General features: G+C 41.6%; 1 long non-coding RNA gene across 2 annotated transcripts; it reads right to left on the bottom strand.

Annotated features, from left to right (window-relative positions):
• Positions 1–16: 16 nt before the first annotated feature.
• Positions 17–16747, bottom strand: LOC144492746 (uncharacterized). Of its 2 annotated transcripts, none has more exons than XR_013497632.1 (7): positions 16685–16747; positions 14836–14987; positions 12764–12875; positions 10497–10619; positions 8175–8297; positions 4828–4940; positions 17–385 (listed from the first exon to the last, which is right to left on the bottom strand). It is a non-coding gene; the product is annotated as an uncharacterized LOC144492746 (long non-coding RNA). The 2 variants fall into 2 exon arrangements; XR_013497633.1 differs by having other exon boundaries at positions 17–458; positions 4773–4940.
• Between the last annotated feature and the right edge of the window lie 1988 nt (positions 16748–18735).

The raw sequence follows: 18735 nt of genomic DNA on the forward strand, positions 1-18735 counted from the left end.
AATCTTCAACTCAAAGTGGGTTTAAAATTTGAATTTATTTTAAAATACACTACACAATATTAGCAATTAATACACAAGTCTAGAGTGGGATACTGAAAGAATTGCCAAGGTCAGAAAATGATGGATGTTCGAGCCCAGGATTGAGAAAACCAGGGTGTGCGCAAAGGCACGTTTTACTTCAAGGATTCGAGCAGAGTCAATAATCGCTTCCTTTTCAGAATATTCCTCTCGGCAGTTGACTAAACTTCAAAATCAAATGAACCATCTTCGACATGATTAAAATCAGCATTTGGATGGGTCCATGCTCTGTAGAAGAGCCCTGGAATTGGGAGAGAACACGGTATCTGAAGTCAGAGTCTTGCTTGTGAATGCTTGGTTCAAGAACCTGAAACAAATTACACAATGGTTACACTACCCAGTCCAAGTATTCTAAACATAGTGCTCCAAATCATTCTTCTCTCTCTCCCCCCCCCCAGATAATAAGACAATAATATTCCTGTGTCAAATTGCAAAATGGCTGTACCATTCTTTACCAAGCTACCATGATTAATTTATCTGTTCAACTGGATTCTTGACAGTGCAGGACTTGAGATCTTCTGGGTCCCTATGGCTTCGTACCAAACCAGCAGCAGACTTGCCTCAAGTCTATAAACAAAGTCAAAACCACATGGAATTTGCAGGGGGACACCTATTGCAGCTACACAAAATCCACCATTAAACACATCCCACTCCTCACAACCTACAACCACTTAATTCAACTTCTCAGAAGCCACCAATCATGTAGCCTGAGGCTTCAAAAACAAACCTTGACCTCCTGCGCCAGCTGGATCTGTTGAATGGATTGTTAACTTTGACAATAATTGCTTCCCCAGCCATACAAAATTATTGAGATCCCAAATTTTGGTCCCAAACACTAACCCACCACACTGCAGGGACATGAAGTGAGGCTTCCTCCTGCAGGCTGCAGTTTACATTGCATTGCAAAGTCAGACCACATTGTACTGATGTTACTGTTGGAATATAAATGCAGTCAGCACAATCTCCGATACTGGGAACTGCAGCGGTTCAAGAAGGAACCTCACCTGATATTCTTTAGGCAGTTAGGTATGGACAATAAATTCTGGCCAAGTCAGTGACGCCCACATCTCATGAATGAATTTTTAAAAACTAAGGTTCAGAGATACGTGAACCACTGTGCCAATCAATCTCAAGAGCAACACTGCCAACCGCAGGTGGTTTCATACATTCACCAGGCTGTGGGATGAAAACTGAGACCTACATTGCATTAGGTGGCCAGGTCAGCTGAGAAAATGGTGTGCAGCAGATATGCAAGAACCATTACAAAGAACATTACAAACACCATCACTACCACTACAACATAGAATTAGCAAAATGTAAAGGAAGGTCCCAAGCTCTCAGAGCAATCTTAATGTGCGTCACTGGCTGTTCAGATAATACATGCAAACATTACTCATCACTGAACTTGGGTGCAGGAGAGGAGGAAACATCCCAGGGTAGATCTAGAAACTTACCTTTCCACAAAAAGCAATTACTTTCATAATCACTTTCTAAAAAGTAGAGATTAAAATATTTGTACAGTATTTTAATAGTCATTAATCTTTTAACAGGTATTTCACCTATTAACTCGATAACTTTGAGAATGTATAGCAGTGCAGTAACAAAAGAAACAAATCCCTATGTGAAAAATTAAATCCTGATCCCTCATCTTTCTCTAGCTTCTACCCTATCTCCTGCCTTGCTCTCTCCAAGCTCATCCTTTTCATGGTCCAACAAGGCCTCAATTCTAAATTATCATCCTTATTTTCAAATCTCTCTATGGCATTGTTCCTTCCGATGGTAGTCATGATGTGGAATTGCCGGCGTTGGACTGGGGTAAACACAGTAAGAAGTTTAACAACACCAGGTTAAAGTCCAACAGGTTTATTTGGTAGCAAAAGCCACACAAGCTTTCGGAGCTCTAAGCCCCTAATTTCTAACTATTGCTGCTTTGTTTCAACCAGACAGGATCACAGGGTGAACTTCAAAAAAAATCGTTGCAACCAATCACCAATGACTTCACCAGAGACTACTGTTCAAACTAATGGAAGATTAATTTATAAGTGGGAATTTGCTCACTTACATTTTGACATAAGGGACATGGTTGTGCAAACCCTTTCTTTGGAGTGCCATTCACTACTCAAATATCGCCGAATTAGAAAATTGGTCATACCTGCACAGTTCAGCAAAGGGAACACTGGTTCTTTTAAAGATTCTTTCCTGCTACAAGATAGTGGCAAAGTTCATTAATACTTGTTATGGTCCACCTGCAAGGCTATGTATTCAGCAGGGTAAAATAACACCTTGAAACTTTGTACAGCTGCAAATTGTGGGGCTGTGCTGACGTGAGCGAGTACAGGTGTCAGAAGCAAGTACTTGCATCATTAACAAGTTCCCATGCCTGAATGTGATTTTTAGAACAGATTAATCCAATATACAGGAATATTCCAAAAAGCCCTTCAGACAAGACCATTTTAATGGAAATCTGTTTCTGCATTTACAGATGAGCGAATCCCTGTCCCGTGTTGACAATGAAAGCTGGTGGTTAAATTGAGACTCAAGCTTTGGTCTTAAAGATCTAGCAGTACCTTCAGTACAGGAATTCAAACTATAAAATATTGTATTTAATCCATCAAGAAAAGACAAACTTACACACAAGTCATTAAAAATTGAAATGGATCACTATGGCCAAGGATGGGCGAATAGCAAAAAAGGCTTTAATTGTGGATTTCAACCCGATTTAAGATTTCCAAAACACATGTCATGAAAGTTTTCCTGTATTGGTCGCTCTGGTTACAGAAACAGTACAACTGTAATAAGTTTAATTTATTCTAAAATAATTTGTGGTATTAATTCTGAATTCAGGAGCAAATCTTATCTCACTGAACAAAAATGGTTCCATTCTACAATCTTCAGGTGCAAACTACATGTGAGCACTGGAACACATTGCACTGATGTTACTATCGGAATACATGGGCAGTTAAAACTGTCTTTGATATGGAGGATTAGCTATGAAAGTATTAGCCTGCTCATCCACTGTGCAAATCAGCTTGACAAACAAGCCAGAACAATGTTGCTCAACCCTAGAACTTTATACATACCCATCAGGCTGTGGGATGAAGATCTGCAGGACATCATTCAGTGACCAAATCAGCTGAGAAAATGATGTGGAGCAGACATGCAAGAACCGTTACAAAGAACATTATAAACTTCATCACTGTCTCTACAAGACAACACAAACATAGAAACAGCAAAATGGAAAGGAATAGAACATAGAACAGTACAGTACAGAACAGACCCTTCAGCCCACAATGTTGTGCCGAGCTTTATCTGAAACCAAGATCAAGCTATCCCACTCCCTATCATCCTGGTGTGCTCCATGTGCCTATCCAATAACCGCTTAAATGTTCCTAAAGTGTCTGACTCCACTATCACTGCAGGCAGGCAGAATATCCCAAGCTCTCAGAGTAATTTTAATGTGCATCACTGGCTATTCAGATAATACATGCAAACATTACTCATCACTGAATTTGGGCACAGGGAGAGGAGGAAACACCTCAGGGTAGATTTAGAAACCTACTTTTCCACAAAGAGCAATTGCACCTGAGTAATTACAATTGTTTTAAAAGGAATACTATTAATGACTATAAAATACTGTACAAATGATTAATGCATTAATGGGTAGTTAATGTCTTTACCCTATTAATTGGATTACTTCTTGAATGCATGAACCAATGCACGCAGAGAAGAAACAAATCCCAATGTGAAAAATAAATCCTGAACTCTCATTTCTCTAGCTTCTACCCCATCGCCCGTCTTTCTCTCCCAAGCTCATTTTTCCATGAGACCCACCTGGTCATCCTTCAATCTAATGATGAACAAATTCACCCCACGATTGTGTGTTCACCTATAATTCTGTTGCTCATAAATTAACCCAAGTCCCATTCACACATCATCTATGTACAAGCTGATGCACAATGACTCCTGGTCCAACAAGGCCACAATTTTAAAGTGACCCTTATTTTTAAATTCCTCAATGAACCAGATCCATCCTTTGGGTAGAACCTCCTCCAGACCCACAACTCTCCAAGATATCGGCAGTCCTCCAATTCTGGCTTCTTCAGCATTACCAATTTTAATCACTGCCCCACTGCAGGCCATGCCTTTAGCTAACAAAGCCACTGGCTTAGGAATTCATTCTCTAAATCTCTCCATCTCTATGGTCTTCTTGAATATAATCTATTTGATTTCTAAGCACATTGCCTCGACTTCTACATTTGTACAGTCCTTTTGGTTGCTTTAAGTTGTTTCCCACTATCAGATCATATTCTTGCCCCTCTCCTTGTCTTGTCTCTTCTATTTCTCAGTCCAAGACCATGTTGACTGACATCTTCCTGATGTACCTTCATCAATTTTTGCTTTTAAGTCGCTCATTACAATTACCATTGAGCTCAACAAATTTTAATCGCTCCTTCATGGAAGCCGCAAGTGCTGTAATTTCTTCCCTGAACTTCCCCATCGATCCCTTCTATTAAATAGAACCTTAAAACCTAATCTGTCCAGACTTTTAGTTATTTGTCCCGATATCTCTCTGTTGCTTTTATTGACAACATCCGTTCGGCATCTCGTGGCATTTTGCTATATGAAGTTGCATTATAAATTCAAGATTTCTCTTTATGAAGGAACTCATGTCCTTTATTCTGGCATGTTACTACTGTGACAAGATTGCAAACTGTTGCTCTAACTTCAAGAATACATACAGTACGGTACCTCATACACAGCATATGTTAATTTCATGGATTCCATCATCCATTTTTTTCAAATGAGCATCTTCAGACAGTGGTCATTCCTTTCACCAGTCTTTTAATAATCAGCAGGATCCGCTATTCAGAGACAAATAAAAACAGCGAAGGTTACCGAGACATCTAGGAATCAGATGTTTGTACTGAAAGGCACTCAATAAACATCAACACCCCATGGAAATTAGTAAGAAAACTTGATCGATCGTGTATCAGCCAGAGATTAGTTGAGCATTGAAGCACAGTGCACGAGTATCAGCTCTTTTTTTAAAAGAAGTGATCATTACTTCTGCTCTCCTAATCTCACTGTAGTTCTGCAGATTTCTCTTTCCCATTTGAAAGTTATTATTCAATCTGCTTCCACCATCATTTCAGGCAGTGCATTCCAGACAATTCACTGCATATATATTTTCTCATGTTTCTTTTTCATCATTTGCTAATTGTTGAACAATAATAGCGCACTCACTTGATACTAAATGAGAGCTGATCTTGTGTCATAGGTCCAATTCCATAAGCCACAGAATGGGGACTGTCAAAACTCATTATCCTTACTGCCAATTTCTACCCATCCATCTGGGCTGGATTGAATGCAGGTTTCAGAACAGCATGGTCAATGTTCAAATGCCATGCGTATTTGCCCAAATTAAACAGTGTTCTGACATGCTACATGAAGCACAGTCAAACAACACCTCATGTTGCAGACACTGCCATGCAGTTGATATGCTAATTACTTTGGGAAAGAAAAGTGACCTGTAGGCAAACAGTTTGTTATTTTCAATAAAAATGATCCTGATTTTATGGAATTTATTGGGAGCCAGTGTTCCAGCCTTGGTGCAGAACTCAAATTTAGATGATGGTTACAGACAAGAGGAGAAACCAAAAGTGCCAATGTGTCCAGTCCAGATCCAAACTGCTGACTTTATCCCTCCTTAAGAGTAAAGGACAATAAAAACAGAAACCTGTACTTAATTCCAGAAATGTCAAGTTAACAAAAAGACTGTAGAAATCCTTAAGCCTGTTAGACATTATTAGACATTCACACTTCTGGCATTTTAAATATTTTTACTATTCAGGATAATATGACATATAGGGAGATACCACTGGAAGGAAGTATTCAAAACTCCCATCTTCTCACATTGTCCAGTTAACATCAGTGCAATCATTAACTGTTGGTGCTTCATTTCTACTGGACAAGTTCATTCAGTGAACTTGTGAACTTCCTCACAACCAAACACCAATGAATTTACCAGATAGCACTGTTCAAACTAAAGGAAGATGAATTCATAAGTGAGAATTTGTTCAGTCGGATTTTGACACAGGGGAGATGGCTGTGCAAAGCTTCTCTTTGGAGTGCCATTCACAACTCATATCCCAGCATTAGGGAGTCGTTCCCAATACCTGTTGAGGTCAATCCTGTGACGCTACGTATTCAGCAGCATGAAAGGACATGTGGAATGTTTCTTCCTTTGTCCAGTTGTCAGTTGTGTGGCTGTGCTGACAATGCGAACGAGCACAGGTATCAGAAATAGGTACTTGCATTATTATCCAAGTCGCACTAACCAAATAAAATGAAATGATCATATTCAGCAAAATGTACAGGAATATTTCATAAAGCTCTTCAACAAGACCATTTGACTGGTAATCTGTTCTGCATTTACACATCTGACTGAACAACTATCAGCTGTCTGAAGCCCTGCCCCGACAGGTGGGCAATAGAGATGTCAAACTTTGGCCTTCAGTACAGGAATTAAAACAATTATAAATTATGTAATTCATCAAGACAAACCAACGCAAACAAAATTTATACCATACGGCATGTCATGTTAGATCAAAACAGGTCAACTTAATCTGTGGAAGGGAAGCAGCAAAAAGTGGGTCCCATTGTGGGTTTACACAACGGGTACAATAAGGCTTTAAAGCCTTGTCAACACACAGCCAGTGACTTTCGGCCCCCTCCCCCACCTCTCTCAGGTTTGGGGCCCTAACGGCCTTATGTTTCTTGCCTGAAGCCTTTTCCTCTGCTGCCAAACACCCAGTCACAGGACAAAAACAGAAAATGCTGGAGAATCTCAGCAGGTCTAACAGCATCTGTGGGGAGAGAATAGAACCAACGTTGAGAGTCTGGATGACCCGTTGTCATCATGCTGGCTCGAAACGTTGGCTTTATTCCCTCTCCACAGATGCTGTCAGACCTGCTGAGATTCTCCAGCATGTTCTGCAGATCCCAGCGTCTGACACGCACGCACACCCACGGATTGACCAATGAACTGAGCTGGGTATGTCCCACCCGTTGCTAGATAGAAGTCATGTAACAAAGTAATTGAACATCCTGTACTTTAAATGTTACAACCTCCACAGGTGCTAGCCTACAAACTAAAGAATAAAAAATTCATGCCAGATCGAGAGCTGAATGTATAGCCTGTGTACCCACTGTGAAATCAACTTCACAAATTTTTTTTTTGTTACTTTTCCAATTCAATCAAATCAAATCCAATTCAAAGTCTCAACAAGTTGAGACATTCCTGATCCAAGCTGACAAGACAGAGTCTGCATCCCCTGTGGCCAGACCAGGTTCTGCAGCCTCCGTCTCAGACTTGATCTACATGAGACAAGCTGATTGGAGCAGGCGCAAGCCCACCTCCTCCAAGGCTGATCTCATTTGCATCTCAGCCAAAAAAGGCCGAGATGCCGGGCAAATCAACTTCACAAATGATTCAGTGACAGAACTCAACCTCGGGTATGTTTCATATATTCAACGGACTGCAGGATAAAAATCAAGCAAGACCTCCTGCATATTACAGTTGTCTGGTGAAGTAAGCTAAAAAAAAAAACAATGGTTTATAAGAGCACTATAAACACGCTTGCTGGCCCAATTAAATACTAGGTATATACAATCAGCAAAATTTAAGTAAGGTCCCAAGCTCTCAGAACTTTATGCTCATCGCCAGATGTTCAGATAATACATGCAAACATTATTCATCACTGAACCTGGGACAGGGAAAGAGGGGAAAGGAAAACAGGGTACATCCCAGGACAAATTTTGAAATCTAGTTTTACACAAAGACACAGTCATGCTGTTATATTCATTTTCTTAAAAACTCAGTAATCTTTTGTACCATATTTTAATAGTCAGTAACCAGTTGATGCAGATGATCTCTTAATTGAATAACTTTACAAATGCAATATCTAATGTAATAATTGAAGAACTAAAACCCTGTGAAATGGTTTACAGCAAATATCTGCCATTTATTCTGGGAGGCTACTGCTTTGACAAAATTGCAAACTTTGTTCAAAGTTTCAATACAGACAGAATTGTACCTCAAGTTGCTCCTTTGATATTAATGGATTCTATTATCATCCCTCAATTCTTCATTCAAACATCTGCAAACAGGGGTAAGAAACTCATCCCAACCAGTCTGGTAATTATATTGACACGATGCACTGTTCAGACACAAAAGAAATGTAAGAGTTACTGAAAGATCATTGGTTTAGTCTGATTGTTGGGCTATAAAGGTTGCAGTCAGTGAAGCCACTCCTTTCATCAAACACCCATAGAACATTATTGAGGAAGGTTTTGATCCAATTGTGCACCAACCCAATGGCAACCTGACATGACAAAATTAGAATCGTACAGGATACATTAAAGCCATTCAGCCCTTTACATCCAGAGTCTATTTCAAAGAACTGTTCAATTAGCCTTACTCTCCTGATCTTCCAGTACAGCGATGTAAATTTTCCCCTTTCAGGTACTGATCCAATCCCCAATTGATAATTATTGAACCAACTTCCACCATTACTTCAGACAGTGCATTCCTGACCCCAACAAACTCCTGCATATAATTTGTTCCCCTCAGGTTTTTCTGCCAATTGCCCTCAGTAAAACAGAGCATCCTCGGTTGCTGTGGTTAGCTTGAGTGGTGCTTCCAAATGGCACCAAAAGGGAGCAGATCTTGTGTCGTTTGCCCAAGTCCATTCACCACTCAATGGAGACTATCTATTGCTCTCAGTGTGGTCTGGATTGAAAGCAGGCCTCAAAATGGCGAGATCAGCACTTGGACCCATTGTGCAACCCAGTTCCCCATCTTAAATAATACACTGACATGGTTCATGAACCACCTCCATTCACCTGATGTTGCAGACATCTCCATGCACTCGGCATACAATTACATTGAGCAACAATTACATATAGGCAAATAGGGACGTTACTTTAACACAGGAAGATACCATCCAACAACGCCTTTTCAACACAGCCAGTGACCTTCGGCCCCCTTCCCCACTCTCCCAGGTTTGGAGCCCTAAATGCCTTATGTTTCTTGCCTGAAGCCTTTTCCTCTGCTGCCAAACACCCAGTCACAGGACAAAACAGAAAATGCTGGAGAATCTGTGGAGAGAGAATAGACAACGTTTGGAGTCTGGATGACGAAGGGTCATCCTGAGTCGAAACTTTGGCTCTATTCTCTCCCCACAGATGCTGTCAAACCTGCTGAGATTTTCCAGCATTTACTGTTTTTGTTTCAGATCCCAGCATCCACAGTATTTTGCTTGTAACCCAGTCACATGGATTTTCTTGAGCCCAACTGCACCAAAGTATCAATCACCCCCAAGACTTCTTCTGAGCCCAAATGCTCTCAGCAGCATGGGGCCAGCAAACGGCTCCCAGGGCATCTTCGCAGCCTCAGCTGCAGACAGCTACCAAATGGCTCTCGGGGTTTCATTGTCACTGGACCACCCCTCCCCTCCCCCCCAACCCAACCTTGTTCCTCAGAGCTAACAGCAGTTCTTTGGTTTCAAAGTTTCCTGAGTCACTCAGTGACAAAAACGGATTGACCAATGAACTGATCTGGGGGACTTCTCAAGCATTAATGTCCCACCCTTGTTGCTAGATAGAAGTAATGTGACAAGGTATTGGAACATCCTGTACCCCAAATGTCACAACCTCCACCTGTTCGAGCCTACAAAGTAAGAATAAAAAAACATGACAGATTGAGCGATGAATGTGTAGCCTGTATACCCACTGTGCAAATCAACTTCACAAAATGTGCCAGTGACAGAACTCAACCCCAGGTACGTTTCATATATTCAATGGGCTGCAGGATAAAAACCGAGCAAGACCTCCTGCATAATACAGTTGTCTGGTGAAGTAAGCTAAAAAATAATAGTTTATAAGAGCATTATAAACATGTCATTGGCCCAATTAAACACCGGGTACATACATTCAGCAAAATTTAAGTAAGGTCCCAAGCTCTCAGAACTTTAATGCTCATCGCCGGATGTTCAGATAATACATGCAAACATTATTCATCACTGAACCTGGGACAGGGAAAGAGGGGAAAGGAAAACAGGGTACATCCCAAGACAAATTTTGAAATCTAGTTTTACACAAAGACACAGTCATGCTGTTATATTCATTTTCTTAAAAACTCAGTAATCTTTTGTACCATATTTTAATAGTCAGTAACCAGTTGATGCAGATGATCTCTTAATTGAATAACTTTACAAATGCAATATCTAATGTAATAATTGAAGAACTAAAACCCTGTGAAATGGTTTACAGCAAATATCTGCCATTTATTCTGGGAGGCTACTGCTTTGACAAAATTGCAAACTTTGTTCAAAGTTTCAATACAGACAGAATTGTACCTCAAGTTGCTCCTTTGATATTAATGGATTCTATTATCGTCCCTCAATTCTTCATTCAAACATCTGCAAACAGGGGTAAGAAACTCATCCCAACCAGTCTGGTAATTATATTGACACGATGCACTGTTCAGACACAAAAGAAATGTAAGAGTTACTGAAAGATCATTGGTTTAGTCTGATTGTTGGGCTATAAAGGTTGCAGTCAGTGAAGCCACTCCTTTCATCAAACACCCATAGAACATTATTGAGGAAGGTTTTGATCCAATTGTGCACCAACCCAATGGCAACCTGACATGACAAAATTAGAATCATACAGGATACATTAAAGCCATTCAGCCCTTTGCATCCAGAGTCTATTTCAAAGAACTGTTCAATTAGCCTTACTCTCCTGATCTTCCGGTACAGCGATGTAAATTTTCCCCTTTCAAGTATTGATTCAATCCCCAATTGATAATTATTGAACCAGCTTCCACCATTACTTCAGGCAGTGCATTCCTGACCCCAACAAGCTCCTGCATATAATCTGTTACCCTCAGGTCACCGCGGGTTCTTCTGCCAATTGCCCTCAATAAAATAGTGCATCCTCTGTTGCTAGATCGAGTGATGCCTCCAAATGAAAGGGAGCAGATCTTGTGTCACTTGCCCAAGTCCATTCACCACTGAATGGAGATTCCCCATTGCTCTGTGTGGTCCGAATTGAAAGCAGGCCTCAAAATGGCGAGATCAGCACTTAGACTCATTGTGCAATCCAGTTCCCCATCATAAATATGCTGACATGGTTCACGAAGCACCTCCATACACCTTATTTTGCAGACATCTCCATGCACTCGACATACAATTACATATAGGCAAATAGGGATGTTACTTTGACACAGGAAGATACCATCCACCAATCTTTAAGGTTAATCAGAGATCAGTTAGTCAAATCTAGTCGAGGGCGGGGAAGGGGAGCCATAGAATCTGGGTCCCGTTGTGGGTGTGACAAGTACAATAAAACTTGATTTAAAATTTGAAAAATTCATTTCACTTGGACCCCTAAAACCAACTAGGAGGAAAGCTTTCTCTTAGTGGCCGTTTACAGGAACTATAAACACAAGTATCAGGTCACTTTACTTCACACCAGCTGAGTCTGTGGTGCAAATTCTGGATTCAGAACCCAATCATATCTCATTGCAATTAACACTAACCGTCTCTGATACGGTGGTCTAGATGTGAATGTGTAGTCAATTCACCCACTGTGCAAATCAACTTCACAAATGAGCCAGTGACACAGCTCAGATATTCAGCTGACTCTAGAATGACCAAGACCCACAGAACCTTCTAGTTACCTGCTCAAGTAAGCTCAGGAAGTGGTGTGGTCAGATAATCAAGAGTGATGAGAATTTCATAAACATCATTACTATTATATGACAGGTACATACAATCAGCAAATCATAAGGGAAGATCCCAAGCTCTCAGAATAATCTTTTAATGTTTGTCACTGGCTGTTCAGATAATACATGCAAACATTATTCATCACTCAACTTGAGCATAGGGAGAGGGGAGCGGGAAAGCATAGATATATATTATTTTTCTAAACGAAGCACTTAATAGTCATGAAACAGTTAACAGGTATTTAATGCAGTTAACCTGTTTATTGGAAAGTGAGTGTCTGTACCTTAAAGACTTGATTACTTGTAAAGCCTCACATTCCAACCATTATTTTGTAAATTGAGTTTGTGTCTTTATATGCCCTGTTTGTGAACAGAACTCCCACTTACCTGACAAAGGAGCAGCGCTCCGAAAGCTAATGGCTTTTGCTACTAAATAAACCTGTTGGACTTTAACGTGGTGGGAGACTTCTTACTGTGCTTACCCCAGTCCAACGCCGGCATCTCCACATCATGTGGGTGAGCACAGCTAGGAAACATGGTACTTGCGACATTACCAGAACATCTACTGTTTAAATGTGATGATCAGTGAACGGATTTAACAAACGTATAAGAATAAATTCTCAAAACAAAGACTTTACTGTCCTTCACAGGCCATTCCAATTCATTGTGCTACACATTACTCATCACAGAACCTGAAGGATGAGGGCATTTAAATTGTGCTACTAGAAATAGCCACAGGATAGATTCTCTCAATAGTTAGATAAAAATTGACCATTACTTGAAAACAGTTCACTAATTTAGTTATGCCGTGATCGCATCTGCTGCTTAGCATTAAGTTCTAAACTCCGACACAATGTACCACCTCAAATGAGTCTCTCCATGGACTGTACATACCTCAAACACCACATTAAGCAGAAACTGATGGCATTTTTAGTCTTGGGCATTTCAATAAAGGTTAGCACCTCAGTATTGCCCATTCCTGGAAGTTGTCCTCAGCGTACACTCCCTATTAACAGGAACAAACAAAAGGATATGGAAGTTAAATTAGCCTATTATCTTTAATTAGAAAGGAACACTGTTGGTATATCTTTTGCATACCAAACAAATAAACTAACTCAAATTAACTTGGGGACAAATTAAAAGGGGCAGCTCTCCAAAAGGAGGGGGAACAGCCCGAACAAAAAACAAAGTCGAAAGGAAACTTAAAACATTAAATAAAAAGATTATTGGGGTCTATAATGCACCCAGCCCCTGCGGTGCCCAGCAGGCACAGAAGGCATCAACTGCGCCCGTGGACACCGCATGCTCCCTCTCCAGGGACACCTCGCCACGGATATAGCTGTGGTAGAAGGGAAGACAGTCAGGATGGACGACCCTGATCGCCCGCTGCCTGGACCTATTGATGGCACACCTTGCCAGGCCCAGGAGCAGGTTCATGAGGAGGTCGCCATCCCGATCTGCCCCTCTCCGCACCAGGTGCCCGTAGATCAGGAGCGTGGGACTGAAGTGCAAACAAAACATCAGTAAAAGGTTTTTCAGGTCAACAAAAAGGATGTGCAATCTAAAACACAAAACGTAGACATGGTCCACGGACTCCACAAGGCCACAGAAGGGGCAAGCTTGGGAGCCCGTGAACCTAAAGAACCTATGGTTGTACGGCACTGCTGCGTGCAGCACCCTCCACCCCACGTCCCCAAGATAATTAGGGGAGATCCCTCCTCAGAGGGACCTCCGCTGCCCGGCGGCAACAAGGCCCGCCAAGGTGTACCCAGGCGACAGGCGAGGATGCTGTAGTGAAATATGTGCAGCAGCAGCCTGTACAGGAAACACCTCCGTGCGGTGGAAAAGGGCATGGAGGACATTTCCGTGAGGCAGGACATGTTGCGGGGCACCTGACCGGGGGGGTCTAGGGTTTGGGCCAATGTGAAATTCCATCCGAGCAGGGGAACGCTCGGGCGGGATCCCACCACACGCCTGCACCGCCTCAAGACCACATGTGCAACCAGGAACTTAAGAATCAACCACATTGGTGTGGAATGGGTGTCACATTTCGACCAGAAAGGTTAATGACAACAGGTAAGGGCACCAGTAAATGGACAAAATTATGTTCATTTTTGTTGACAAACTTATTTTCAAATTAAATATAAAATTCTCAACCCGCCGCAGCATTATTAGTCCAGGCTGCTAGATGACCAGTCCAGGAACATAACCACCACTGGACCCAGGATTTTAACAAAAATTAACCGGAGCTCTTTACGGTTCATTTCTGCTCCAAAGGGACAGCCAATGAATGACTACACCCTGAAAACACCTGCCAACACAGCTGTTGTAAAGCTGACACTTACAGTAACATTGTTAATGAAAGGATACCAAAGGTATTAAACACTTCTACTTACAATTAACACAAGCCCTCAGATTAGAAACATAGAAACCCTACAGTGCAGAAGGAGGCCATTCGGCCCATCGAGTCTGCACCGACCACAATCCCACCCAGGCCCTATCCCCACATATTTTTTACCCGCTAATCCCTCTAACCTACACATCCCAGGACTCTAAGGGGCAATTTTTAACCTGGCCAATCAACCTAATTTTTAACCTGGCCAATCAATTGTAAAATAAAATCCCAAGCTGAGTAATTCTCTTAATGCTCATCACTAGCTGTTAAGATAATACATCTTAAATGGCACTCACCACAAGTAGGGGAATAGAAAGTCACCATTCCAGGGATGAGATTTAAAAACACAGCACAAAATATTCAAAAAAATCCTTTGTGCAATATTTCAATGCTGTAATTTATCTGTCAAGAGCAATTTAACAAGTATTCTGAAACATTTCACCAATATATCAGACATTCAGTCCTATGATGTTATGCAATTGAAATAACTATAGTTATTTTGACAGTGTTCTCTTTAAAATTTGAAAACTTCACCTTAAAACAAGTTCCAAACATACAGATAGCATTATACCTTAATTCAATGTGTCTCTCTCCTTGCTGCTGAGACAACAGGTACTGTGATGGTCCATTAATTCATTTCAAACAAGCATCTTCACCATATTCACAAGATGGGGCGAAGTAACTCCTCTTGACCAGTCTCTCAATGAGGCCAACATGGTTGCACTGTTCAGAGACAAAAGACATTAAATGTTAACGAGACCTCACCAAAGTTTAGGCTAGAAGGCTCACTGCAACATCAAACATTCCTTGAAAGTTACTGGGGACAGTTCTGATCCATCTCTGCATCAACAAAATTGTCATATTTACACATCATAAATAGTATGGTGACATGGAGCACATCTTGCACTCTGAAACCATGTATCTCAAAACAACTCCAGAAGCTCAACATACAAATCAAACACTTTTGAAGAGCAGTGACTTTTTGAAGATGAACAGGGCTGCCAATTTGACACAATACGTCTCAAACACATGAGGTGAGTGGCTAGTGAAATGTTCAAATTGTACCTCTTGATAGCAATTGTTGTTAATCAGTAGGTTAATGCTCAGTTCTTCTTTGAATAACGTCATAAGATTTTTAATGTCCACTTGAGCGGCTAGAACAATTGCTCTAAAGTAGATGACAATCTCCCGTTAAAAATATCACTATTTGATGCACTCAATCCTAGAGCTGTGTATTCAACATGGTAACAGTTAAGAGAAACCCAACTACGTTTTTGCCAACTTGTATTTCCTTCAGTGGAATAATCAAATAGCATTAAATTATGAGCTTTGATAATGTTTCCACTGACGAGTCATCATCAAAAGGGAGATCAAAGGGAGATGTGGGGAATTTCTTCAGGCAGAACATTAAAAACGTGACATGCTATCAGAAATGGCAGTGGTATAAAGTCCATAATCATTTTCAAATAGCAATTGCATCCCATTCCATTAGTGTTCTGTGTGAAAGCAGGTCCTTGGCTTAATGTCGGCTGATGCTTCATCCCGAGTCATTTTTCCCGGCAGTTATCAGTGGTGGTTTGCCACTGCCTTCCACTTTCAAAGGAGCAAAACAGCCAGGCCCCAAGTCTACCTGAGCCGGAACAGGAATCGTAGATGCAATGTTAGTGCTATTCTGAACCACACCCCGGCTAACTGAGTGATTGCCCGCTTCTGAAAAGGCGCGTAAAATTCTTTACTACCCGCGTGTAACCTACTTATAACGTTTACTGCTCAGTTGGAAAAGGAAAGATCCCTTGTCCTCAGAATAATGATTGTAATGCTCTTCACTGGCTGTTCTGATAATAAGTGCCGACAATTAATCTCAGAAGCAGAAAATTTAAAAATCGTTTCAAGATGTCAAACGGTCTTCAATAAAATTGCAGCGAATTTTACCCAAATCAAACTTTAAAATTGGAAAAGTATTTTTCCCCAATAAATTCATCTATTCTTGCAAATTCATACTTTTTCTGTGATCCCTAAACATGAATTTCCAGCCATTCCTCTAAACTTCACTCACTCCACGTGTCCGGCCACCATGCTTCCCCCTTAAAAAGAGAAGTTTTAAAACTCTTTGATCAGGATTCCTTCCTGAAATCTATATCTCCTGATTATTTCCCACCTCCAGTAAAACAGGGGCTCATTATGGACTCCAGTCCAGGTACATCCACTCAGCCGCAGGCCAGTGAGCAGCCTGCCTCATATCAGTCTGCAGGCCCGACACATCTCCCCGCTCACCTGCCGCTGCCTACCCCCCTCATATCCCATATCATCATCATCATCCTCCTCCTCCTCAACCATCTGCTGAGCCGAGCTCCAGCCGACTCCGGAGACACCTGTGGCCATCATTCCCTCTCCAGCCTCAGCCTCAGCCTCAGCCTCACCCTCTCTCCCCGTTGCTGCTTCTTCCTCCGCCGCCATAATGTCATCTCCCTGACGACCCCTTTCCGCGCGTGCGCCAAGGAGCGCAATGCCCTCTGGGAGTTGGGATATGATGCTGCAGGGCCTGTTTTTGGCAGCTTGGGAAGTGTTGTTCTTTGAGTTCCACCTTAATTGGTTTAGGAATTAGAATTTATCTATCAACAAGGGAGCAGAACTGAGAACAGATCTTTCCAAATTGCCAGTCCTGTCAAATTGAAGCAGGTGAACTGAGCCCTGCAGCAGAAGACAACATTTATAGAAACTGAGTGACATTGGTGCTGCAGAATGTCACTGGGGCTTAGTAAAGGCTTGTGAATCAAAAATGCCCCATGGATTGGATACCTGTTTTGTATTCATACAGGTTTATTCTCTTTCTGTTTTCTTCTCTCTCTGCTGTGGCTCAGCTGGTGGCACCCTCACGTCTGAGAAGATTGAAGGTTCATACTACAGGACTTGGGCACAAAAATCAGGACTGACACTACAGTGAGGGAGTGCTGCACTGTCAGAGGTGCCATTATTCAGATGAGCAATTAAACCAAGGACCTGTCTGCCAACTTAGTGGATGTAAAAAATCCCATGGCACTTGTTTGGAGAAGAACCAGGTCCTCTGGCCAATATTTACTTGATGTGGAAATGCCGGCGTTGGACTGGGGTAAACACAGTAAGGAGTCTAACAACACCAGGTTAAAGTCCAACAGGTTTATTTGGTTGCAAACGCTGCTCCGAAAGCTAGTGGTGTTTGCTACCAAATAAACCTGTTGGACTTTAACCTGGTGTTGTTAGACTCCTTACAATATTTACTTCCCAAATCAATGTCACATAAACAGATTGCCTGGTCTTTATCTCACTGCTGTTTGTGGGAGCTTTCTGTGTGCAAATTAGCTACCAAAGTTCCTACACTGCAATAAGGACTACACATCATTGACTGCAAATTGCTTTGCAATGGTCTCTGGTCATAAAATGTGTTATTTAAATATAAGATTTTTTTCTTTCCCTCTGTTCCTGTCCCTCAATACCTTACAGCTTCTTCCCCTTTGCTCAGTCTTTCTGGTGTCAGTTAATATTGCAATGTTTACACAGATGGCAGCAGCACCCTGAGGTATAGAGTGGAGAATTCCACCCAAGATCTAGACTTATTTCTGTTCTTTCATGGGACGAGGGCTTTGCTGGCAGGGCCAGTATTTGTTGCCCAGGGTGGCACTGCGAGTCTGGCATGCCCAAGGGTCAGACCCCTTGCTCTCGGATTCCTCAGGGGACCTCAATGGCCTCCGGTTTCACCAGCAAGGCCAAGTGGACTGCTCTCCATTCATGGGGAGCATGTCTATTGCTCGCCGCCAAGAACCTTTCCCGATGAGGTTATAAAGGCAAGTGGGCCCGGACAATTGAGCGCCTGGCTCGCTAATGACATTGAAATGCTTATTTAAATACATTTCAATAAATTAACCTATCTCTTGCCCATTTCTAGTGAGAGGCTGACCGCACCGGAAAACCTATTGTCGTAAAATGGCGCCGGTCGGGAAACCGGCGTCAATCACGCTAATCACTTTAAGCCCCACTTTATGCCATGTTGTGCCGGAAAACAGGCGCAACGCAATGGTAAAATCCCGGTCTTGGTCTCTGCTGTCAGTTACGTAAATCAATAGTTGCCTGAAAACATAAAATTAATCTAGATTTTCAATTTCCTTTGCCGTGCAAAGTCGTACAAATATATGATCCTGAAGACACAAAGCCTTCCAATTTATCTGCCAATGTTCGGGAACACTGTAGCAAGAGAACACCCCACTTGCATTTAAATTACAATTACCTGTGAGAATCGTCACATTAATTTTTGTGATTGCAGACAGTCAGACCATTTTCTCTTTTTGAACTCACCTCCCTCCCCACCACCAAACTCACTTAACTTTGTCTCCTACGATCATAAATGAGTTATTCATTTCTAATTAAATTTTAAGTCTCTAGCAGAACTAGGCATGACAAGTGATTAACTCAAAACAGTTTGTGTCGAAATATTTTT

The sequence above is a fragment of the Mustelus asterias genome, chromosome 4 (assembly GCF_964213995.1).
Source record: "Mustelus asterias chromosome 4, sMusAst1.hap1.1, whole genome shotgun sequence".
Taxonomy (NCBI): domain Eukaryota; kingdom Metazoa; phylum Chordata; class Chondrichthyes; order Carcharhiniformes; family Triakidae; genus Mustelus; species Mustelus asterias.